This window comes from Ixodes scapularis, unplaced genomic scaffold, assembly GCF_016920785.2.
Source record: "Ixodes scapularis isolate PalLabHiFi unplaced genomic scaffold, ASM1692078v2 PGA_scaffold3__209_contigs__length_174095766, whole genome shotgun sequence".
NCBI lineage: Eukaryota > Metazoa > Arthropoda > Arachnida > Ixodida > Ixodidae > Ixodes > Ixodes scapularis.
In genome coordinates, this window is record NW_024609868.1 from 123,596,872 (window position 1) to 123,623,837 (window position 26,966).

A 26,966-nucleotide genomic window follows, 5' to 3' on the forward strand; every position below is an offset into this window, starting at 1 on the left:
AAAACAATAAATGAGTAGAAAGAAATACGCGTTTAATTGGGCGAACTTGAGCCCAAAAGAAAATAGAAAAAAGGCTAGCGTTGCAGGGGTCGTGACAGCAGTATCGAACGTTAATATGGAACCCGTTAATATGAACACCTAGCTATATAGACAGAATATTCGAGAGCTGATTTGTCCCCACACAATTTGACCTCGTAAATGTAGAAACCTTCAGTCTGGACTTTCGACTCCTATTTTGAACGAGCTGAGTATATTCATGAACTTTTTCTCATTATTATGGCAGCAAGTTTTCTGAAAACAGTCCCCACAAATAGAACAACTAAAAAAAGGGACTTTTTAGGGCCACAAGGTACATTCATAGTTTTGCTACTGTGGTTTTGATTGCTCTTCCTTGGAGATACAACCTGGTCACCTAACAATGGCTAAAATGTCCGGTGCTGTCTGGCCAAACGGGTCACTTGCCCTTATCTCCGTGTACGGCACCGCGCCGGGATGATATACCTGAAGAACATTCACAGGTCATGTGTACCCCTTTTTTATAAATATGAAGGCACGCGACTTCCCTTGCCAGTTATGATGTATTGCTATGTCAGGCGTGATGTGTCAGAGGCCAGAGACTTCACTTTATGGTATAAAAGCTTATGTGAAACGCTTGTTGTTTATTATTTGTGAACTTGACCTTGGTTCGTTAGTATAGACAACTCACATCATGGACAATGTTTGTATGGAGCGGATGTGTCTTTATGAACGAGACATGAGTGTATAAAGGTCAGGATCTTGATGTGGCTTACACTTGTGCATGCGTGAAAGTTGTGTTGACCCCTCTTATATGTGCGGAGAGCAAGCCATCTGCTTCTTGGGCTGAAGTTGCGGCAACGTCAGAACTACGCCTGGCTTTGATTGGCTTTGATTGAAAGGATATGGTCTTGAGGTCTACCCAGTATTTTGTTCAATAAGCCAATAAGAGCTTGGCATTCTGACATCCTGGAAACCGATGCGCAAGAAGCAGATAAACTTTTGCTCCGCATTTAAATACTACACTTTCCTCTTTAGAACATTGTGTGACCGTCAAAATTCACATTGGTGTGCGATATAGGGCACATATAGGTTATGTATTGTTGCAATGCCTGTTTTGATTTTCCATGAGGTAAAATATTATGTTATGTGAACTTACCTTGGACACCTGTTTCTGCTGTGTCCGTCCAATTATTTCGGGTAAGTAAAATGAATGTTGAACCTTCTCACATTCACATTTATTATTTGGTGATGACTGGTCCGTATCGAGTTTCACGCTAGGCCAATTTGTGTGTTTTAAATTAGCCGGGAAATTGTTTATTATTTGTTTTGCGCGGTGTGGTGCTTTGCACTCTTACGTCTGGTAACGATAATGATGTCTGATTTATTTCCCTGCCCGACTCGGCGCTATCAAGCCGAGTCGCGCATGGAAATACATCCGCTTACTGTTTAAAGTTTTTGTTAATTTAGTTGGATTAAAGAAATGAAAGACGTTTACAAATCTCTGTAATGCGAAATTAAAGCGCAGCATTTGAGGAGGGGTAGGGGAGGGTACGGAGGGGAGGGGATGCCCCTCCTCCTTCTGCGTACCCCCCTCCCCCTGTCGTCCTCTTTCTCCACTCCTCGTCCCGTCCTTCTCCCCTACTCCTCTGTTCCTCTACCTACCCTCCCTTTCTCCTGCCCCTCCTTTCCTCCTCTCCCCTCCCCCTTTCCTCCTTTTCCTTACGCTCCCATCCTCCTCAACCTTCTCCTCCCGCGTACCCTCCCATCCTCCTCCTCCGTACACTCCCCTCCTCCTCCTTCATACCCTCCCCTCCTCCCACAGTTTCCCCGCTAAATTTAGCTGGAAAATTGACGCCATGTGACCTCAACACCAATTCAGTTTCCCCGCTAAATTTAGAGGGGAGAATGACGTCACATGTCTTCGTGTCATGTCACCCATGAACAAATTCAGTTTCTCCACTAGATTTAGCGGGAAAATTTACGTTACGTGACCTCAACCAACACTTCCTAGAAGAGAAGGCCACAGCGCTCTTCTCGTGACGTCGCGAAGGAAGGCCACTGGGGGCGCGCGTCTAAGCGGAGGCAACGCGCGTGGATCGACCGTCGTAAAGCGCTTTTAGTCACATACGCGTGCCTTATTAGCTAAAATGAAATCTGCACAGCTGCACATAGCAAGGGGTCTCGAACATATTTTATTACACGGGCGAAATGTTACACCGCTAAATAATCGGTATGAAATGGTACGTGGTAGGCGTACAAGACAAAACATTGAGTCACGCAATTATTGCTGTAGGAGTGCACATTTTACACAGAAATACTTCGACAAAATGGCGAGACACGCAGTGATTGGACACAGCAAAACAGATCACAGTAAAAAATTAGGTAGATGTAGTCAACGCGGACACGGCTAGACAAGTGTTACTTGCGATCACGTAAGCGATGTTATCGCGTGCAGTCACTGGATTCTTGCGTCATACCCCGGCTACATGGCAAAGGTAATGTATTTTCCATCGAATGACATATGGGGTCGACAAATCAGCTTGCGACGCTCGTATAATCACTCAAGGCCGCGAGCTGATGAAGTCCCATATTATTTAATGATGTATATTGACTTTCCATGTGGCAGGGGTACTAAACTTACTATTTACGGTCAACTACCATAATTTACTTCTTATCTGCTCGAGCTGCCTTAGAACAAAATATCTTATTTTGTATAAAATAATATTATTACCTTAAAGGGATTGTCCCATCAAATTTTATATTTGAGAAAACTATTGACTGTTATTGCTGTTACTGTTAAACTGTTATTGCATCGAGACCATCGTACGTGCAATATCTGAATTTTATATGCCCCTCTGCATGAGTAATTGAATTTATACTCATCTAGTGTAAACGCTGCTTTCGGTGGCAACATTGGAGCTCTGACGTCAAAAAACACAAAGCGAGCATTTCTGTCTCGCGTTTACCTGCGAGCATATGCCTGCGAGTACTTCGTTTTTGTTGTTGTGCTCGACTTGTTCCGTGCTTGGGTGAGATTCTTGTTGCGCGGTTGGGTGCAACAACCACCGGGCAGTACTTGCGAGCCAAGACATGACGCTCCACATTTTTCCACGAGACGTGCAGTGTCGAGCAAAATGGATCGTCGCCGTGCGCAGGGACTGGGTTCCCGTCAAGATCGAGATTCCGCTTATGCAGCAGTCATCTCACAAAAGAGAGCTACGAGCTGAGCTCTAAGCGGACAGAGGGCTCGTAAGCTGAGGTGTGATGCTGCGCCAACGATATTAAACTACGTTCATCCACTCCTCACCCAAATCGGATCAATCAATTTGATTATGCAGCGAATTTGAAACAACAGCTAGACCACCTGGAAACGATACCAGAAGTTGTATTTAGCACGCGTGCAGCCAAACTCTATTTGACCCGCGTGTGAGAATATAGCATGGCTACGATTCACAAAGCTCGTCCAAGTCAAGTGACGATATGCATTTGAACGATTCGCCGTTTGCCTTCGACCCGCGGACATCGCTCTGAGGGAAGGACCCGGAGCCTCACCACCGATCCAGTGGATCCACCGAAATGTGTACCCAGATGCCGCTTCGTGTACCTAGGTGCCGCTTCAGAGGCGAAATCTTCATACTTTGCATTGCAAGCGCTCCTAGTTCGATCGGTGGCCGTCGCAGTTGTGTTTGCGTGAAACGACACACGTTTGCTCGAAGCTTATGGCTGTTTTCGAGTAATATCCTGCTAAAAGGCGTGATATTTTTTTGCACACGCTTGGGAACTGCATTAAAAGAACCATATTTCAGTAGGGTACAGCCTAGAAGACTATATAATTCGAAACAAAATACAAGACATCCATCGATTAACCCTTGTTATTCCGACCATCCGACAAAGCTTTGCGTTTTTTGACGTCACGCAGCAGCTAGGGATGTCGGCCATTGACAGTGGCGAAATTTGGGGTGCAGTTTCGTACGTACACTCATGAAGGGTTTAATTAATTACGAGAGATAATATACCAAAATAAAAATGATGTTTTGTCTACATGAAGGCTCCCTCAACGTAACGAGCGCAAAAACTTAATTACTTCCGGTTTCGACAGGACAATCGTAAAGGCAATAAAATAACATTAGTATAAATAAACGCAGAAGTCCAAACAACGCACTTTGTATAATCACACAAACTTGTTATTCACCTTCCAGTGAAAACTAGAATATTACCACGCGTATTTACAAATGTCGAGGCAACCGCACACGGATAACGACAAAAAAAAAAAAGACATTCTATCACGAAAAAAAAAAAAAAATTCGACTGCAGTATTTTACTCGTGTCCCACATGACCAAGCAAGCCGGTAAATAAGTTGTTTCTCACCTTTCGATCGTATCCATACGTCCCACAATATCCATGACAAAAACATTTGAACACGAACTTTAAGCCTCTGCCTCTGTCGAAAGAGCGGTCTATCGATAATCGACCAGTGTCATCGTTGGCTATACTCTGTTTCACTTTATGATGTGCAGCAGGAATGGCTACAAAAGCGCGAGCTCCTCGCTCTGGGGCACATCTCGGCGGCACAAGCTCTCGTGCGTTGAGAGCAGCTCCCAATGCTATCAGCTCGCGCGTTTAGCCTTCTCTGCGGTACAACATAAGGTGAAACGGAGTATCGTTGCCACACATGTCACTCAAACCGTAGCAGGACTTGTTCCGCGAAACCACGTAAATACCGTAGTATCAAGCGAACATGAAAAAAAAAAAGAAACTACCCAAGACTGCGGTGACGACCAAGAAACGACGGATCAAAAGAACCAGATCACACACACACATACAAGAGCAGCGGCTTGCTCGCGTGCGCTCCCTGCGGCGATGACAGGATTTTTTCCGGTTCCCTTTCCTTCTGAAAGTCTCAGCGTTCCTTTTTAGACAGTCAGTAGCTCACACACAACGTATATTTACCAGAATCGGAGCCCGTACGAAGCGAAGAAAACGTCGCAGCGAACTGGTTCATTCGAAAAGTTGGGGATCTGAGGGATTGCACGTAGTCCCACGGTTACGGGGATAATTATAAATACAAAATTAGTACTTTCAATTAAAACCCGCCCGGTTTTGCACCTTTGTATCTGGGTGAATATGGTACCTCCATGCGGACGTGTATTTCTATAGCATGATGCATATTGAAGACACTAGACTAGCAGTGGTACGGTACTGGCTAAATTTCTCATCTACAGTCGACACACCAGAGTCAGACTCCAGAGGGCCCACTGGGGCTAAGTTGTGACTTGACATCAAGTTCGGGTGTTCTGCGACGTCAAAGACACACCCTTTGCGTCTCCGAGTTTAGCAGACATGATCGAGACGTGCTTAAATTTTGGATTTGAATTTTACTACACTTAGTCTCACCTTAGCCGCCTCGGTGGCTCCGAGGCGAGAGCGCTGGCCTACGGATCCCCATGTGGCGGGTTCGAATCCCGGCCGAGGTGCCCGCAATCTGACGGGGGCCTATTGCGGAGGAGGCGCCGTGTAACCGGGCTTTCGGTTGCACGTCAAAAGATCCCCAGGTGGTCCAAATTAATCCTCAGTCATCCGCTGGGGCCTGCCAGATGCCCGTCGTTGGTTTGGCACGTAAAACCCCCAAATTTGACTTTTTTTTAGTTTCACCTTGAGTCCAGACGCAGCCGACGTTACGAGCTGACGAGATAATCAGTGTCAAAAGCGCACCGTCATGGTGTTCGTCATGTTTCGGTACGTGTTCTATCATCCCTGAGCCAATCAAAAACAGAAAATTCCCAACGACTTGCGCTTTCGACGGTGCTTGATTGGTTACATTAGCTGGTAGCCTCGCCTGCGTCTGGGCTTAAGCAGAAACGAAGTACAACTGCCGATCGTTCACTGGGTCAAAAGAAATCAAGCACACGAGAGTAGGAAGTCAAAAACCTAATTTCGGGTATAAAAAAAAAAGAAGACAGCTGAACATTTTTACCTTCCTTTTTTTTTTTTAAAGCTCTCTGCCTTTTCACTGGGATGCATCCGTAGTGGTCAAGCCGGTCACCCAAATCCAGCTCACGTACTATACGAACTCTCTCTCTCTCACCCGGACTGCACTCATAAACAATCAGTCCGCCGGCGAAAATTTGGATTCGCGTTTGTGTCCAATACGTGCCGCGACAGAAATTGCTGAATTCTAACTATTTCGGAAGCTATGCATCGACTAATATTAATAAAGGCCGGTTCACAGATCCCATCGTAGCGCAAAATCAATACTACAGGAGAGCGCTGATGAAACACTGACTTCAGCGTATACTTAGCACTCATGCAGTGGCGTATCACCACTGCGCAACAGATATAGCGTAAAATGAGCGCTGCATCAAAAAATGTCAGCGCTATTTCCAGTGCTGACTGCTAGCGCTGAGGTTGCGTTGCCGCTGTGTGAACGGGCGTTAATAATGATGCGTAGTTTTCTATCAAGATATTGTTGAGTGTGAGGAGAAAGCTTCAATACGATGCTTGGAACGAGCCACGTCGAAACGGCAGTCGTAGATAGAATATTTTCAGAACGAGGAATACATAAAAATACTTAAACTATTAAATTATAAAACTAAAAGTGCTCAATATGTACAAAAGCCTCATTACGTGTTGACAATTCAAGAAAAATGACCGTAAGTGTTCAACAGAAGCTGTGTTAAGATTTATATCTTGGTCAATGCACCTGTTGAGGAATCTAGGATTTATATTTCAAACCACTTGTTCTCTAACTTTGACCTGGATTTAAGAACCTTCTAGCATATATTGTGACGGGTCACGTAAATTGGACTATTTTCTTCTAATGCAGCTATTTTCTGTTAAAATTAGTTTTGTTTCTTTTATTGGTTTATGGCACTGGTGTATAATATTATGAAGCAGGAAGGCTTATATTGGCAAATATTTTAACATATATACAGTCTCGGTGTGAGAATAGGGTGCATGGTGGATAACACTCAATAATATTTTCTGAAGCAGATACATATTGCTACGATTGGTCTTCTTGGACGTTGCCCAGACTAGCTCGCTACAACAGCTTGGGTGGCAGTAAAATAACGTATTGTTTAAATTTACTTTACCATCAATTGGAAGCATTGGGTGTGGCGGTGTAGTATGGTGCGTCAAACCGACAGCACGGGCCAAGTTCGTAACCTTATAATTTATATGACTGCCTCGTTCCGTACTTCAGGGAAGACTGCACAATGTTATAAAACTGTTAATTTCTGTTATAGGATGAGCATAGAATAATAATATCTAACCATAGAATTTTATTTTTTGCACGACAGAATACAGTTTTGGTTTCATTAGTGGTAATATACTTGGTTAAATGAATGGTGATCGAAGCGGACGCCTACAAGCGCGGAAGGCTGTGATCCGATTTTTGGTGAAATGCCTTGTTACGAGCCACGTGATTTCTCATTTCGGTATAGAAAGAAAGCAAACTCGGACACTTGATGATTTCGTTTTCACTTTCACTCTCTCTCTTTCTCTCTCTCTGAAAGTTAACGGTCTGCAACAGGGGCGGATTTCTGTCCTGGCCGGGTTCAATGATGAGTCAAAAGAAATTGCAGTCAGAATTTCGAGGCATAACAAACAGCACATGCACATCCGGTTATTGTTTCCGCTCTCTATTCGGTGCGATGGCTCCAACTCAACGATATAGAGGAGTTTAGAGCGATAAACTGGAAGCTGAAAGTGACCCTCAATTCGCCGCCGACATTTTGCACATTTGTGACCACTAGACACGTGACCTTAAAGTTTTACGTCTAGATTTAAACTAAGTACCGCGCACAAATAATTGTTTATTGATCTTTAATAACTGTACCGACGAGCTAAGTTATGTTTGGTTTGTTTCAAGTCCAAAATGTGCTTCTAGGACAAAAACCTCGGGCAGCTTCGCAATGATATCATCAGCCGTGGTGCTATATTTTAGGTTTTTATCGGAGCTAGACACTGATCTCTGGGGCTAACAGTATTGAAAAAAATAGTTTATCATGTTTTTTACAGCAATCACAATACAAATGTCTGCTCAGTGTTGCGTAAAAGCCTCAGGGTTTGGTACGGTCACGTGTCTGGCGCACTGAATTGTACATGGCGGCAGCCAGGTGGGAGTCACTTTTGCCCGGTGAACGGGATACCAGTTCATCGCTCTAAGCCCCTCCATCTCGTTGCTCCAACTACACACGCCGTGACATACTGATTTATGGTATGTACTGCTGCGTTATTTCAACGAAAAAATTAAACAAAAACGGAACACCTGCTGTGCGTTGCATGCGGGATCTTAAACCACGCCCTTAGAAAAAAGAGGCCATACTTCAAACGAAGTTGAAATATATTTAGTACGAATATTCATTTTGTATTTATTCTGTATTATTTTGGCCGCATTCGAAATACGCGCGTAATGTATTCAAAATACATTATAAATATGAATCAAAAAATATTTTAGATATACCAAAAGTATTATTCCTTCACACTCAAGATGCCATTTGTGGATTAAAAACCGTTTTTTTTTATTTTCAATTTTGTCAGCAAATGGTGTCCCTGTGGTATTTGAAGGCACTACTAAGGGCCGGTTGCACCAACGTCGCTTATCTTAACCCAAAGCGGCGCTTTCCTAAGCCGGCTTAGCGCCCTAAACCGAGCTTAGGTAAGCACGGGTTTAAATTCCGGTTGCACCAACGTTAAGCCGGCTTTACAGACGCGCCCCTAGCTAAACGCTGGATTTGCGTAGGGAATCTAGGGACAAACAGAGCAAACTAGGGAACGCTCAGTGCGACGAATACGATTGGCGGAGAGGAATCACGTGATGTAAACAAAACAACAACCAAAAAAAAAAAGAAAAACTGCCGTAGTAGTCGTCGTCGGCGTCTGCTTTTCGCTGTATTTCTTCGGTGAGTAACAAATTAAAGGTCTCCAAATTCAATCATTTTTTCGTTTAACTTTCAATAACAGAAGTCAAAGCTTCAAATAAACACGAATGCTCTTTACATCTGTGATTGTGTGTTCAATATCGGTTGATAACAGGATATTTTGACAGTGGTAGTAGTTTTCGTGCTCACATTTTGAGGCGAAGGAGCCATCGGGGGCCCCAAAACTCACCGAACGCGAGAAGGACACTCTACTCACTACATCGCTGAAGACAAAACATCATGGATATAAGTAGGCAGGTAAGATGACTACTAAAACCAAGTCAAGCCTGAGACCGATGAAGTTCAAAACAGTGACGAACTCGCCACGGCAGCTGCGAAAATGCCCGGAAATCGTCGAATAGAAGTCGTCGAGAGGTCAGGTCACGAGACCTTGCATCGACGGTACTCGTTGCTATCAGCAAGGTGACAGAAGTGCACTGTACCGTCGTTGAACATCCGCTGCAGCCTCAAACGGACATCGGTTTCACACTGTCGAGTTCAGAACAAAAAAAACTCCCACTAGTACATCACATCGCGCCGATAAGAACGGTCGTCTCTTCGCATCACCTGCCCCAGCCTGCCCCGATACAGCATTGAACGAATCTAACATAGTAGTCGTTACGATTTGTCGTCGCCACGAATGAAAGATATGAAGCAAAATATTCCTAAAAAATCGCGATCACCAAAAAAAGTTACGGAGGACAGAACAAGGCGCAACTTTCAACTGAATTTTATTGAAAACGTGTTCCGGTATATAGTCTCAACCATCGTCACAATGACAACAAACGACAAAAGTAAAGGGAAAACACCATCACAGAGCATAACTCGGAAACAACAGCATCCCGTTCTCGGCAAACGAATGAAAGATATAAAGCAAAGTATATAAAAAAAAATGCGATCACCAAAAAAGTTACAGTTATGGAACGATACAGTTTTCTGAAGCCAAGATTCTACTCGCGAGATTAGGAAAATTCACTGAAGATTGTCTCAAAACTCAGAAAACGAAAGAAATTAAATTTTCGTTGTTTTATTACTTAAAAGCGCCGCAATCTAATCCGAACGGCAGAGGTGTTGACAATCAGCTGATCGCCGAGATCATGTACTGCCACTATTCAACGCGCTGATCAGATTGAAGGATACGCGCTGCAAGTGTAAATAAACAAGGTGGTAAATAACAATACGTTACAGCTATGCGAAAATTAGTAAGTACATACGAATAAGCTCGTTGACAGAAGAACCAACGGGAAGACAGACGTGAGCCCCACAGCTCCGTACGTTTCTCGGTTAGGGCTAACACGCCCTGAAAGTGGAGAGCCAACTTGAAAACAGGGGTCGATCAACACTTCACGCGACAATATTTGGCATCCTTGTCACAATCGAAAGTCATTTTGTCGAAACTTTCACGCTGATGTAGCCTAAAACACTTTGCACAACCAATTTCGTCCACCGCGTCGACCGTGACAAACCAGCCGCCATGTTTTTAATCCAGGATTAAGAAACAACCAGAAGCAAAGCGCCCAATGTTGGGCGCTTAAGTTAAGCGTAGTTTAGTGCTAGGTTTAGCGATAAGCGAGTTTGGTGCAACCGAACGAAACCGAAACTAAGCTTAAGTTCCCGGCTAAGCTCCGCTTTGCGCTAAGCGACGTTGGTGCAACCGGCCCTAAATACATCTCACAAAGCCACATTAGAAACGAACACAAACACAAACACCATGACGCACTGAAGAGCCCATTCACAGTCCCGTTGACTGCTCTAGAGCCTTATATAGCCTACATATTGAAGGTAATAATTTTTTCGGTGACCACCTCTGCGCTTATTAAGGTTACAAGTATTCGATCTTCTCCTCGGGAGTCTGTCAAGGGGGAAACAGTGTTTTGAAGTTCGTGGACGATATCTCTTACTAAAAGGCATTGGTACAACTAATAACAATTCGGCACAGTCCCTAAACCAATATCCACACAAACGGCTCATAAAATACATGTTATGGCTTCTCTGCGTAGCACCACTCAGGGCGAAGCGAATCAAGGCAGTTTCTTCACTTTAAAATACTGTAAACGACTTTATTTTCGTGAGGACCTAATTCTCGCAAAGTTGGCGAATCGCCTACAATTCCGAAAAATAGGTCCCGTGAACAATTCCGGCAAAATGTAAAAACATTAAAATCTATATTGCGATCCCAGCGCGTCACGAAAATTAGAATTTGCGAATTATTCCAAAACTCCAACTTTGACCTAAATCGCGAAATATTGAGCCCGCGAAAAATAAATATTTTACAGTAGTTGTTTTGCCTTTCCTTTTTAGTAGTTGACTATTTAATATGGTAGTTAATGTCACTGTATTAAAGTCACTATTCATATCACGTACAATGGTAAGTATACACGTTCAGTGAACTAACATTGTGCTAACAAAACCACGCCAAACGTATCTGTTCACAGCACCTGCTGAAGCTTTCCAGCATCAGCAAATGTTGTGGTTGTAGTTCCCGAACCCCGTTTGTGATTGGTGTGCAAGGAACTGATCAGGTGTGTTTTTGGTAGAAAAAAGGAAACAATAACATAAACTGGGCTGATTTATCAGTGCGATGCTGCGCAATTCAATTGCCAAACTAATCAAATGTGTTTAGGCGCTTCAGTGTACTCCATATCTGCTTGAAGTGAACTTAAGAAGGGGAGCTTTTAAATATTTTGGTAGTTTAAGTCAAACTACCAAAGTATTGCAGTCAAAAGGTACTTAGAGTATAACACAACAGTATTTACGATTTTCAGGTATTTTAAGAGTATTCTGCACGTATTCTTGATTGCTCCATTTTTTTAGGGTTGGAGTATATGTTGCATGAATTAAATAAATATTTCAAGAAATATATGTGAAAGGTATTTTGTGCCTATTAATTTAGTATTTACATATATCAAAACGCATGAAGGGAACTTCAAATGTAGTTTAAGTAAAGGTATTTTAAAATGATTTTTAGAAGTATATTTTAGTACTAAGTAAAAAAAAAAGAAGTTTATATTTTCGGTATATTTTTCGTGTACTTACAATTATGAATTGTATTTCAAATATACTCAAATTAGAATGTGGTATATTTCAAACGTATTAGTTTTCGCTAAGGGCGTGGTCATTGGGAAGATAATACCGCTCAGGAAAATCGGTTTCATACGCGTCGTGTGAACACCACGATGCTCTTTGAAAACGCCGTCTTTGTTACTCTTGGTCTTTCGGCAATACTGTACAAGTGAGTTGATATATCTATTTTAATGTCAACATTTTTTTTTGTTAGAGCGTCCGCGGTTGTCTTGCACATCGTACAAAAAGCAAGCTAAACTAGCAATCACAATTTTAACTAAAAATTACATTCGGTAGCCCATAAGTTGATTGTTACATTTTCTTTATTGCAATTTCAGAACAGCAATAGGGCTTGCAATACAGAGCCTTTACCCGTATCATACACTAAGTGCCTGTTCTCGGACAGGGGTAGAAATGTTCATTATTACTCGCCTTGTACAAAATTAACGGAAAATCCTTCGGATGTTTCCTTTTCAAACTAAAACCACTCTTCCATTTATCCAGCGATGACGACGACACCTTGCAACAATATCTGTCAGACTTGTTGTTTTTATTGCTGTCGTAAGATATCGCGTAAACGCACTTTCATTACTTCTTTCGAGTTAATAGAGCATTGCCTATTTTGTTCCTTTGCGGCGTTTGTTGCGCTCTGGTTTACGTACCTGAAATCTGTTGAAAAACTGCATGCACTATACAACGTTATTGAAACAAATTACAAGCGACTTGCGCTTGGATAGTCGGTGACGTCTTTCCAAGTGGTTTTTGATTAGCCTTAGCACTTAGATTTGTTATCTCAAAGACTGTCACGTGATATTGAAAAAAGAAAACAAAACAGTGAATCTGAGTTCCCCTGTGATATTGTGTACGACTCATCATCGCATGAAAAGAATGGCACCTCTGTCGTTATCGTGGCGGCTCAAAAAAAAAGTTGAAAATGTTGCGTCTTTGTTTCAATGAGTTCTAGTTACGGTAATTAGAGTCGTGAATGATGATGCGTTACACTGGAACACTGCAGTAACACCGACTTTTTGTTAATAAGGCAGTTTTGCAAAACATGAACTAGAAAAGAACTAACAAGAACTTTTCGTCGCTCACATTACAGCTGAGTACAGAATACAAGCATGTTGGTACTCCGTGCAGTACACACTGAACAGTACAACATGCTTTCGATTGTGTTCTGCTTTTGTGAAGGTGCAAGCGAATTTACATTTTTTTAAATTTGGGTCTAGTCCTCGATTTGAAGACCTTGTTTTTAATCAAAATCTGATACAGCACACAAAACACGAGGTTATTGGGGTTATGAATGAAATAGGTATTTTGTATTTTTAAATCAAATGCAATGCTTTTTGAAGCATGCAATGCTCCCTTGCTCCTCCCCCTCCCTGGTCACGTAGAACAACCAATTCAATTTCCGAAAAATTCAAAATTGATACACTCCCGGAATGAGTGTTTAATGTCTTCTTAATAATTGAAGCAATCGCTCCTAAATTCTTCATTTCATGCATCACTGGACTTCAAAGTTGCTACAAATATATATATATATATATATATATATATATATATATATATATATATATATATATATATATATATATATATATATATATATGTATATATATACTCAAGGCCATCTCCACCAACACAAAAGGATGAAGGCGCTTGAACTGTTTAGACGTCATCCTTTTGTGTTGGTGGAGATGACCTTGAGTTTGGGACTATATAAGGAGGTGGACAAAATAAATGAAGTTAGCTGAGTTTGAGACGTTGTCCTATTTTCTCTCCCTTCTACGCTTTGATGCTTCTTCTCTGCCCCAGTCTCAGGTTATTTCAACATTATTAAAAAAATGTTTTTGTATTTGCTTCACAGCTATGTAACCTCTTAGACGTTTTGTTTCTAGATTGTTGGCAGACTTTGATTTTAAACTGTTTGATAGCCTCCTCTATACACTCCGTTCGACGCGACTGGCGCGCCGCCGCGCGGCCGGTACCGAAGGTAGGCAGTGAGAACCCCAGAGAAAACGAAACCGAAACCACGCCGCGTACGTTGGTACCACTGATCTCAATGACAATTGCTGGATCGCGTTTGCCTGTTCTGCGAATGCGGTCACTGGCGGCCATCTTTAGGTAGAGTTATATTACCTTTAGCCAAGGTACAGCTCCTGCAGCCACTGTAATTTATCCATGGCAGACAGCGTTTTGGCAGGTGTGGTGGCAGGCCGCCGTCAAAATAGGGTGGATGATTTTTCGTGCTTGATTAAAATTGTTCGACGAAACATGTTTTTGAAACCCAGTGTGAAAGGTAGCGCGATCTTTGAGGACCCGGTGAAAGTTTCACGAAATCGCAGCACCAGGGGAAAAGCAGCACAGCTCGCATCGAAAGTCGCATCAAAATTAGCATCAAAAGCAGACGCCGGTACGGAGTCTGCTTTCGTTGCGAGCTGCGCTGCTTTACCCCGGTGCTGCGCTTTCGTAGAACTTTCTCAGGGTCCTCAAAGATGAGGCTACCGTTCACGCCGGGTTTCAAGAATCTGCGTCGTCGAACAACTTGAATCAAGCACGATATATCTCCCACGGTACAGTGTACTAGATCCACGGCTATCTTATGGCACCCGGCCGCCATTGCGCTGTCCGCCATATTACTATAATGGCTAGAGATGATATAACTCAACCTAAAGATGGCCGCCAGTGACCGCATTTCGGTCCATAGGCGGAGCTGGTCAAACGCGATCCAGGAAATAAACATAGAGATCAGTGGTTGGCACGGATTGAAGTCGGAGTGGTGCGGTTGCGCTGGGTTCACAGCATGAAGTGCTGCCTGGGCTGCGTCATTAAGTGCTTCAATAGTTATGCGTCGTATCTCGCGGAGACAAAGTTTCACAGTTTCACCTCGCCGATGTTTTGTGGGAAAGCGATAACGATGGAGCCGTGCCGTACGACGCGAGAAATTTGGTTTCCCGATCATGTCTGCCACTGTGTCGGCACGGCTGGCTCTGCTTGCAGAGCCAGAGTATCGCGTACCTTTTCCTTTCGCCGCCATCTCCGGATTGGCGGAGGAGTGCTCACGTGAGCAGAACTGGATCCGACCTTCGTGCGGGAAAGCGGCCTTCCAGAGCGCCGAGTTTCGGGGGAACATATTTTCCGCTTTGAGTTCGCAAAATATAGACCCTATACTAAAATGCAAACGAACCGAAAGTTTTCTAAGTCATTGAGCATTAAGTGCGTCAACTGGGTACAATACAATCCTGTTTTTTAGAGCGCAGCTCCTAGGGGCCCGTTCCCGGCTTGAGCGGCGTCGGCGTCGCCGTCGGCGTCGGCGTAACCAAGGTCACCCCAAGGTCACGCGACCCCCCAAGGTCACCCCAAGGTCACGTAACCCACAGAGGTCACGTGACCCCTCCCCCAGGGTCACGGTTACGTGACACCCAATGTCACGTGACCCCCGGAGGTCACGTGACCCCCCTTCCGAGGTCACTTGACCACCCCCCAGGGTCACGGGTTCGGGGGAGTCACGTGACCCCCGAGGTCACGTGACTCCCCCGAAGTCACGTGACACCCCGAGGTCACGTGACCACTCCCCAGGGTCGCGTGACCTCCCCGGTGACGTCATCGTCACTGATGACGTCACCGGCATCCGCATCGTCATCGTCATCATCACTGATGACGTCATCAGTGACGTCACTGATGTCCTCACCGGCATCCGCATCGTCATCGTCATCATCACTGATGACGTCACCGGCATCCGCATCGTCATCATCGCTGATGACGTCATCAGTGACGTCACTGATGACATCATCGGCATCGTCACGTGACCCCCAAGGTCACGTGACCCTCCCAGGTCACTTCACCCCCCCCCGGTACCCTTCCCTCCTCCTCCTCAAGAGCTGCGCTCTAATTCGGTGTTACAGAAAGTTGTAAGCGGCTTTCATTTTATAACGCGAGCGATGTTTTAGGACAGCCGTTTCCAAGGTATGGGAAGCAGACGACACGGACGACGATCGCGTTGCTCGCGTCTGCGGCTCTCGCGGAGTGATACGCGATACGCGACCGGCACATCCGGCCATCAAGGCGAGTCGGCGAGCTCTCGTCCAAAAGCGAGGGGACGGCGTTTTCGTCAGCCGCAGCGTCGTTTACCGCAATGAATTGTCGACTTCACTTCACACGCGACCCGCAGGATCCGAGGGTGTGATTTTTGCACTCGAGAGCGAAACAGGAAACGACAGCAGAACGATGACGGCGTATGCGCGGCTCGTCGCCGCACGCCGCACTATTTTTCTTACGCAGCGCGCCGCAGCACGCCACAGCACGACGCCTCGCATCTGCGCCTTCGCGTTCCCTGCAAAAACAGACCGTGGCTTCCCGTAGTGCTTGGCTCCAAAACGGGACCAATTGCGGTACGCTGCTCCGCAAGCGGAGCATATACAGTTACTGTATGGGGAACCTGGACGTCAGCGCACAGCTTTTGCAGCGGTGAGGACCCGAAACACAATTGTTCGTTCGGGAGAAGTATGTTTCGGCATCTCGCCGCAGCTGGGCACCAGTCACGTGGCTCTCCTCTCATCCGTTGCCTGCCGCTCCGCCGTTTCCATTTCGGCGGCCGCTTCTCGTGGCGATGTGCCAGGCTTTGTCAGTATACAGGAGGCTATGGCTGTTTCTTTAGTGCGCGTGCGGCCAGGGCAGGACGTGTCTCCGCAATTGCTCTGAATATAAGCTCTGAAAAAAACAGGCCCGGGCACAAAGGGTGCACGGACGAGCTCGTTCTAAAGGTTTGGAGATGGTTCTAGGTGTACGACCTAGGCTGCAATAAAGCGTTTATTTTACTTTTTCATTTTCATTAACAATAGATCCGTTACACTACACAATATCACAGAGAAAATGAGATTATAATATGTTTTCTCGCATTCGATTTGTTCATCCAAGTATACAAACATCATTTCTCCAGTAACAAAGCCATTTGCATGAGAAATTCATTGTGTCCAATAAACAGATATGAATCATACGAGATATATAATAACATATAAGAACCATATAAGATACACAAGAAGATATAAGAACCATGTAAGAAACTTATAAATAGTTCTTATATGTTCTTAAGGATATTATGTAGTTCTCAAATGGCTTTTATATGGTTCTTATAGACCATTCCATTTAGCGCTCTCTGGGCGGCACCATTTTGTTCGACAGCAGCGCCCTCACCATACATCCGGGAAATTCAGCGGGCTCGGCGGGGTAAAACGAAAAAGAAGGCACGCGCCCGACTCCGCTAGCAAACGACAAAACGGAAGGTTGCCATTCTCCATCTTTGGGCTGTATCGGCGGGCTCTACCGAACATCGAACTCTCGCTCGTGGCTGCCACTGTGAAGTGGTTCGCGTTCTTAGAATAGTTATGGCTACTCCAAAATCAGCCTAGAGCTCTCTGTTGTTCTACTTCGGTAAATGATCAACTGACATATGTTTTTTCCGTTACTTAAAGGGGCCCTCCGGAGCGTTCTGCGACGGTCTATTTATGGCGGTAACTCAATCTACAGGTTTTAAGGATCCTAAAACTCATAAAATTAGGTCATGCGCGGCAAATTTCCCTACTAAAATTGCTATCAAAGTCCCCGGCACGCCCCCTTTTCTGAGATGACCCCGGAAAACGGGAGGGGCATCTCTTTACGCGTCGGCCAATAGCAAGCGAAGGATTCCGGCGTCACTGCGCGTCACCAACGCGGCCGACCGCCGACCTGCGGAGGAATCTCTCGAACACGCACGGACCTTCGTCAAGGAACCCGGACTTTGTGCTCGGCAGTCGTCGTTCGTCGCACCGCGCCGTCGCGCTGCTACTGCAATACGCAGTCGCATCCCACAGATGACAAGGAAAAGTTACACTCGTTGACATGGAAGGATCGCAAAGCTGGCTTCGGAGTCGGTATCCACGGGAAGATGGAACATGTGTCCCGCAAACGCACGCCTGCAGACGCCTCGGGAAGCAGACGAGCCGAAGAGCCGACGCATCACCACCTAGCAACAAGCTTGCGGGGAGAAAACATAGTTCGCTGGTTTTGGAGCGATAATTGCGGACTCTGTTTCCCGCACTACGATCAGTTTACGTTTTTCTCAAACCCTCATTTACAAGAAGCTTAAGAAGTGTTGCAATGATAACGTTCACATTCACCGCGAGATGCAGCATTTCCATTGGTCAAGTTTTAGCGATGGCCAGGGAATGGGGGATTGTCTTCCAAGAGAAAATTGTCCCAAAATATTTCTTCTGCCATCTACTTACTAAACGGTTTTGTAATCTAAAACTTTGTATACATATTAACTTGCACTTACTACGCGATATAACAACATAAACAGACGATCGCAGAAAGCTCCGGAGGGCCCCTTTAAATGAGTCAGCCGGCAGTACTACCCTCAACTACTGTGTGTATTGCGGCAGGAGAGCACGCTTTTATTTATTATTTCAGACTTCCACTCATGGTCGCTAAAGGCCCACACCAGTACAAACTTTGTATAGTAAAAAAGGCGCAGCAATCGGATTTACTTTTCGCCGAAGAGACCGGCCAATCTGACACAGTTTTCCCTATTTTTTTTAATTTGTTAGTCTTTTTATCTAGCATAGTATTAGACGATAACTGGCATACCAAAATCTGCGCATCTGTGCTTGAAATTTCCAAAATGACGCGATTTTAAACTGAGTTTTTTACGCCAGCCGGATGCTAGATACAGCCCACTCGGCGGAGCAGACGATGGGCGGGTGAGAGGGGGAGGGCATTTTTTTTATCTTTTTACCAAATTCTTCACCAGCTTGATTGGGATCCCATCTGTGCCTGTCGATGTGCCACTAGGGACTCTTCGTTCCGCCTTTTCCCATTCTCTTTGTCCAAAATCCGCGATGTCACAAGCTGGACTGCTACTTTGTTCGGTTCTCCTATCTTCCACATGTACCCGTTCCCGAAATGTCTGCTCCGTCACTGCTCCTATATATGGTATCGCATCATCTCCTTCTAATTGATCTCCCTGATGCGCGAGTATGAACCTCTGTCTAGCTTGCGTCGTTTCACCGAGTGAGTTCAAGTGCTCCCAAAACTTCTTGGCTGCGTTTCTATCTTTCTTACTTCCATTAGTCATCCATTCCTCACCCTTTCTCTGAATTTTCGCATTGATCAAATTATGCTTCTCGGCGACATGTTATAAAATTGTCCCATTTTCTTTTTACTTCCGTTTCGGACTCCCCACTAGGCTTGGAATACCTGTGTTCTTTAGAGGCTTCCTGACGTTTTTGTATCGCTTGCTTCACTTCTTTGTCCCACCAGCTTTTTGGTCTATGTCCTCACTTCCCCTTTCGTTTAAGGCCCGTTCACACTCTTGCGACCGACTTCGACCGAGAGAGACCAGACCGGTTTTTAAGCCTCTTGCGACTTCTTAGGACCGGATGCGATGCAGCGGCACTGGTCCTAAGAAGTCGCAAAAGGCTTAAAAACCGGTCTGGTCTCTCTCGGTCGAAGTCAGTCGCAAGAGTGCGAACGGGCCTTTACTCTGAACTTTGCCTAGTTCTAGAGCCCAAAACCTAGTTAGGCTCTCATAGGTCCTATGTGTATACCGTTGCCCTGAAACTGCTTCCTCTATTCTTTCAGCAACTATTTCCAACTCTTTGTCGCTGCAGAAAGTTTGCTTTGAATTATGTTGTCTAGTTTCAGCATTTACTTCTCTGACGAAATTCAGCTTAATACGTTTGTGATCACTCCCAAGACTTTTGGAACCTTCTTCATCTCTTTTCATTACTTGTAACTTACCGTATATTTTGTGTGACATGAGTACGTAATCTATAGTAGAATGTATATTGCCAGTTTCCCACGTTATGTGCCCGTCACACTTCTGACTGGTATTACACACCACTAAATCATGTTTTTCCACCAGTTCTAGTAATATGCTTCCAGTTAAGTCCGTATACCCATCCAGACCCTCAATATAGGCATTCATGTCTCCCTTAATAATTATTTCAGAGCCTTCCCCTAGCTCACTAATGTCTCTTGATATGCAATCAACCATTTTTCTGTTTTCTTCTTTAGCACCTGTCCATAAGTAAACAACTCCAAGGACTGTTGATTCCCCAGCGACTTTTCCTTTCAGCCACAAATGTTCGGCGCACTCCTTGCTGATGCTTTGAAAGTTCATGTTCTTCTTAATAAATGCTCCAATTACACCTCTCTTCCTCGTTCCCTCCATTCTGTTGCATTCTTCCCACACATAGTCAGGGTTGCAAGGTGGCTGCTCCATGTCTCTGAGATGTGTTTCCACAAAACCATACACCATTAAATCCTCCTTTCTTAGTTGCTCCTCTACCTCTTCCCATTTTAACCTATTTCTACCACCCTGCATGTTAATATATTCAATGTTTGATTGTGCTGTTTGTTTATACCTGTTCTTACGTTTTCTCATCTTTTTAACCCTGGGTGCCTCTCCTGACTTTGTTGGGTTTTCAGTTACTTCAGTGCCCCCAGGGCCCTCGGTCCCCCCAAAAAAGCAGTCACCGCGCGGCCCATCCTATCCCCCACCCTGTAACCCGTGGCCTCACTGTAGTGAATGCCATCTGCAAAAGGTCGGTAGCCAGCCTCGTACTCTTCCCTGTTTACTTCCATTACGTCGTACCGAAGCTGTCGACTCATACCCTTAATTACTCTGTTGGCTTCGACAACCCTCCTCTTCGTTACCCCGGACTGCCCCCGAACTTCTGGAATGGTGCACACAACCACGCGCACATTCTCAGACACGTCCCTCAGCTTACGTATTCCCACGTTTAGCTGCTTTCCGAGGTTCTGGCTCCTACCCTTGAGCACATCATTAAGCCCCGCATGAACTATTACTAGCTTCCTTCCCTCCCGGTTATCCTACACCGCCTCACGTGCTGCGGTCATAGCATCCACCATACACTTCCCTGGCTGGACCTCTACGGTTACCCTCTGGTCTCCCTTCACCCTGTTATGTACACCCCTCTTAACCCGTGCTACGTTAGAGCTCCCCACTACCAATACCCTAGATCCCCCTGGTACCTGCGCGCCCTTGTCCTGCGACTTATCTCCTGTCACCTGACTGCCCGACCCCTGCTGTGAGTATCTTTCGAGTATGCGGCTTGTTTTTCGCTCATTGAACTATCAAGAAGCGGACGTTTTGCATACAACATACCTCTAAGGCTCGAAGTGATGAAATTTGAATTGTGGTTCACCGGTACTAGACAAGATTATTGCAATTGAGCTCAAATTCACTATGAGGTGACTAAGGTGAGGTGACTAAGCCACGTCTTACTACGTTTGCGCACGGACACACAATATCCGGCATGTTTGGAACCAAGCAAAGTGCCCCGGTCTTTCTTCTGCATCATCGAGAATGCTTAAGAGTTTTGTGCTTTTGTGGGGAGTCGGATAAATGCTGGTTCACAGGGTTGCGTATCACTGCCCTTGGCAGCGATAAGACTGCTTGCATCGAAAACGAGCCCATGGGGAGGTGCTGTGTTGCACAACGCAACGCCGCGCAACGCAGTCGACGCAACTGAGTGAACGATCTTTAATCTAAAAAGAAAGCACCGCATTCGGTCACGGTGTGGTAGCATGAACCGAAGCTGCTCAATCGAAGCCGAAGCTGAGTGGCCAACTAGTTCTCAGAGTGTACTGCGTGGCATTTCGCCTTGATGGGGCGCTTCGAATTTCGAAAGATGCCTAACGTCGAGCACAAAGTGCTTGACTTTCGCGTTTTTCGTGTAACGTGCGACGCGCGCATTTCTCGTCTGCTTTGCATAGCCAGAAGAACGAAGGGGAAAAAAAAAAAAAAAGTGAGGTAAGGTGCAGCCACGTGACTTCCGGCAACTCGTTCCTCCTCTACGTTTCTTCTTCCTTCCCAGTTTCGATTTCGGTTTCAAGCAGTTGCGTTTTTTGACTTTATTCAAAATATACGTGACGCTGTAGGAACATATTGGGATTGGGTAGTCTTCTAACACCACATTAAAGCTCCTGGCAAAAAAAAAGCAAAAAGCTTGGAGGGTCTGTGTGCACTTTCGCGGTTCACACGTGAGAGTGCACTCATATAAGTTTAACAGAAATCGCATATTATCCTCCGTCAGATTGTGGCCACCTCGGCCGGTGTAAAAACCCATTAAATAAGGATTCATAGGCCAGCGTAGAGCCACTTATTAAGCTAAGCTTCAGAGTGACGAAACATACTCCTTAGTGGATGGATGTTAATGGCTATACTCTTTGTAACGGGCGGTAGCTTGCGCCACCTAACCTAAGTCTAAAAAGGCAAACATAGGATTCCTCCCGCCCTTCTAAGCTACTTTTTCCCCCTCTAACTATCACCAAGCAGTGTGGGATATCACCAGGATGACCTTTGGGCGATCGGGCAAAAAAAAACAACAATAAAAACTAAAAAATCGTCACCTTCTGCCTCGTCCCCCCGGCGAGGGAGTCGCCAATTTTCCTCTGGTCAAACCTTGTCAGCGTCACCCCGGCACCGGACCCACTGGGGGACAGGGTTGAGACATTGGGCCGGAGCCACGCGTGAGGAAGTCCCGCTTTTCCTCTGTCCCGCCTCTACCCAGCTGTGCTAGTTAGTTGTGCATCATTCATATTTTCCTAGATAATTCCTACCAATCTTCTCATCACCCCTTCGTGACCGCATTCCCTTTTGATGCTTATAATCATGATTGCCAATTATCTGAAGATGTATCTAAAATCACAAGAATCACTTTTCTGTCCTCCACAAATGTTAAACAGTTCGCGGCAGAGAAACGCAGTATCGCACCAGCTTCCTATCAGCGAATCCAATGTTGTGGAAGTCGCACTTTTAAATCATGACGATCGACAGTTGCGTCGGCTCTGTATGAAACACCAAGATGGCGGGGACCACAACAATGGAACAGAGTGCCGATACTCTAAGCGTAGCACTTTAGTGTCTCTGGCCAGCGCGTTGCTTCAGAGCAGACTTGTGCCCGTTACTTGAAAAATGTAATGGATCACAATTACAATTTACCGAGCCTCAAATGTAATGGATTACCGTCCCAAATTACTTTAGCTGGAAAGTAACGGATTACTTTACTCGCCACGTTACAAGTTACTTCCACAGTACGTTTTCCGTGCACTTAACTAGAAAACAATAGAAGCAATCTTGATGTTTAATAAAATTGTTCTACAATACTACTTTCCATTTCAAGATAAACACTATGAAAGGCGATGGAAGGAGGCAGAGTCTCTAGGCGTTGTCTTATTGATCTTTGTTTTTCGCATATTTGTATAGGGCTTGCACGTTTTTTCGAGTGATTCTAGTGATCGGTCATTCAAAAAATTGTGATTTATTTGCCATTGTACTCCTTTCACGATGTGTTTTTTTTTTTTAACTTGTTAGGTTCTATGCTGCTGAATAGCCTGCTTCACTTTCTGTATTATGTAGATATATATATAAAAAAAAAGTAACGAGTATTTGAAGTATTTCGTTACCATTAATTCTAACAAAATTTTATTACAAATTACTGCCCCAGAAAAGTAACGTGACAATTGCAAAATTACTTGAAAAAGTAACGGATTAATTCCCAAGTCTGCTTCAGAGCCGCTGAGATGTTTAAATGTTTTATGTTTTGTTTTAATATCGTTAGTAGTCAAAAGCCACCGAGGTGGATGTGAAAATAAATATAATCAATTAATTCCGAAAGGCCATTGTCCGATTGCGAAAATTATTGCTGCACTTGATAAACAAATATTCAATTGTTTTAGCATACGTGGCGGAATCGCAACTTGTAGAGTCTATAGTGCCTTCATACACACGCGCGCTTTTGCTTGAGTGGTGACATCTCAGCCATTTTTCCGCCCAATCGTTCTTTTATGCATTTTGAAATGCGCGCGATCCGGTGTCACTCGGCACGAGCGCGTAGCTTTGGCTAATGCACAGAAGCCGTTTTACCTCCCAAGTCACGCACCGACAGCGCGAGAGCGTCACGCGCTGGCACATTCAGGGCGAATGTCTTCATCCTTAGGCAGACAGATGCATGTAGGCACCCTAGTGGAGTCCCTTCCATGGCACCTATTTCATTTGGATCGCGACACGCATGTATACCCACGCACAGTGAAACGCGCGCAAATGCAGCTGTTCTGCAGCCGCAGCCTCCCGCTTGTTATTCTGACATCTGTCTCACTCACTGCGGGAATGCAGGCATCTGACACCCGAATATCTGGCGCTTCTTCTGCCCTTCACGTGGCGTTCCAATAGGCACAGGACTGCAAATTTACATCAAGGTATCCTTGACAATGTGTCGCCAGGTGTATTTTATATTAAAAACTGAATCTTGATGTAACTGAATGGGAAACGTCTGAGGAAAAGTTTGACTGAAACTTCATGTACTTGATGTGGAACTTCTGGAAAATGTAATATAGAAATATGCTTTGTAATATATCGCCTCAAAATTTTGATGTTGACGTAATCCCGTTTTTATCAAACGATAAAATAATGTCATTTCAAACATTATTTTTTAATACGAAAGCATTATATGGTCCCATTGAGAGAAATAACGGCTTCGTCGGCGTCGTGACCGAGCAATGGTACCAAAAATGGCCGACGGATCAAAGAGTAAAAACACGCAAAAAGATGCTCTGTTTGACGTTAGATTTTTCAGGGAGGTTCCTGCAAACAGAGTAAATTAATGGCTCTGAAAAGAATATGTGGTACTTTCTGTCTGGGTGGGAATCGAACCCGGGCCTCAGGAATGCGACACGAGCATGCTTCCCCGACGCCAAGTCGGCTTTTAAAATTTTATTTATTTGACGCCACGTCGGCTCCACGTTTGTGGCTGACGAAAGGTGTGCCTAGTGCGTGCGTCATTGCACACGTCACGTCGCAACAATCTGGTTGACTAAAGGTATAAGCAGACACACACACCGAATCACCAGAAAGAACTTCAATGCATGTCATAGACATCAATCAAAAAAATTCATCAAAGGAACTGAAATAGCTTTCGCATTCCCAACCGTAAGCAGTCTTAGCTGTCTTTGCAGCTCTTTCAACTTCTTCCTCCTTAGCTTTAATCCTCAACCCAAAAGTGAATTGAGAAATCACGTGGTCCTGACATGCTTGGGCACCGGTGCGATGACTCCAAGCTTCCACCGTGCTTTTCAAGCCCACCATACAACTTGTCATTCCCCAGTGACGATACGTTCCGTCAGGGCACTCATTGGCCACGAACTCGAATCCAAATCGTCGTCGACGGATCGATTGTTGACGAGCGCACACGTCCAAGTGACGCAGTTCTCGTGTCCAATGCGTGAGCTTGGTCGGCTGACGTGCTGTGAGTACCGCTGACGGGCTTCGGGTACCACGGATGTATCACAGTGAAAAGGTGGAGAGCTTTCGAAGATAAAAGTTACGAAATAGTTCGCTCGAACTATTTCGAACGTCCTTTACTTTAGAATGTGGAGCTATACTTAAAAAAAAAAAAAAAATGCGCTATATTTTTGAATGTTCGTTCCGAAAAGCTGGTTTTTTAATTTCTACCCTCTTTCGTTTGGGCCAGTAAACGATAAGTGATTAGTAAAGTTCTAATCCAAAATCATTTATCCCTGCCCAAAATTCATTTCATATGGCCCCTTAATTAAGTCCAGGCGCAGCTGACGCTACGAGGTAATGGGATCAATGAAGAAGCGTGAAACGCAAGTTACTGGGCCTTTTTTTTATGGCTGGTTCAGCAATGATAGAACACGTACTAAAACATGATGAACGCCATGCTGGTGCGCTTGGACCAACGAGGTAAAGGGGCTTATAGAGCGATAAACTGGTATCCCGTTCGCCAGGCAAAAGTGATCGCCACTTGGCTGACGGCATGTTTTTTCGTTTTCTTTTCCAGATATTTACAGCGTTATGGGGCATTACAGTAGGGGAAGTTGGGAATGAAAAACACAAATGGTTATACAGAGGATCAAAGAGCAATATGCACAAGCCATACATACTCTAGTATCATAACAACGTGCAGGCTACATGAAAATGCGGCCTATTCAAAAATGAACTAAACTTGATGAAGCTAGTGTTTAATAAAACATATCGCCAAGAGAAGTGTTGAGACGGTTTGTCAACCTCGGTAGTCATACCGAGGTTGACAAACCGTCCCAATCCCATATTGTTTTAGGAAAAAAATGAGTTCGTAAATACGTCAGTTCTATAGCGGATTTCATTAACCTTAGAAACATGATCCTTTCGTTGCGATATGTAATCTGGCGGGTGAAGGTTGGCATTTTTTTCTATCCCATTTCGATGAAATATGTCATTAAAACATTTCAATCGAAGGCTCTTCTTTCTAAAGCTTAGCTCCTTTCATCCCAGGCTCTGTTTCGTATAAGTCATACTAAGTCGCAATTTTACAATGTTCTACAATTTCGACCCCTGGACACGCGACCGTACCAAATCCTGAGGCATTTACGCAAAACTGAGCCAAGATTTGTATTGCGATCGCTAAAAAAAAACATGACAAACTATTTTTTCAATATTGCTAGACCCAGAGATTAGCGTCTAGCTGCGATAAAAACCCAAAGTACAACACCGTGGCTGACGGCATCTAGTGGAGGCATTGCGAAGATGCCCGAGCTGTTGTCGTAAAATCACATTTTGGACTTAAAAAAAACAAAACGTAACTTATCTCGTCGGTACTGTTATTAAAGATTCATAAGTAATGATTTCTGCGCGGTACTTCGTTACAATCTAGACGCACAACTCTAAGGTCACGTGTTTAGTGGTCAAAAATGTAGAACAAAGCGGCCGCCAATTCGAGGCCACTTTCAGCTGCCAGTTTATCGCTCGAAAACCCTCTACTTCGTTGGCTTTGACAGTGCTCCATCGGCCCCATCAGCTCGTAGCATCCGCTGCGTCCGGGATGAAGGTGAAACGAAGTATAGGAGTGAGCTATTATTTCGAGTAAGTCGTGTAGGGCCACGCTTTATCTGCGTAATATTGC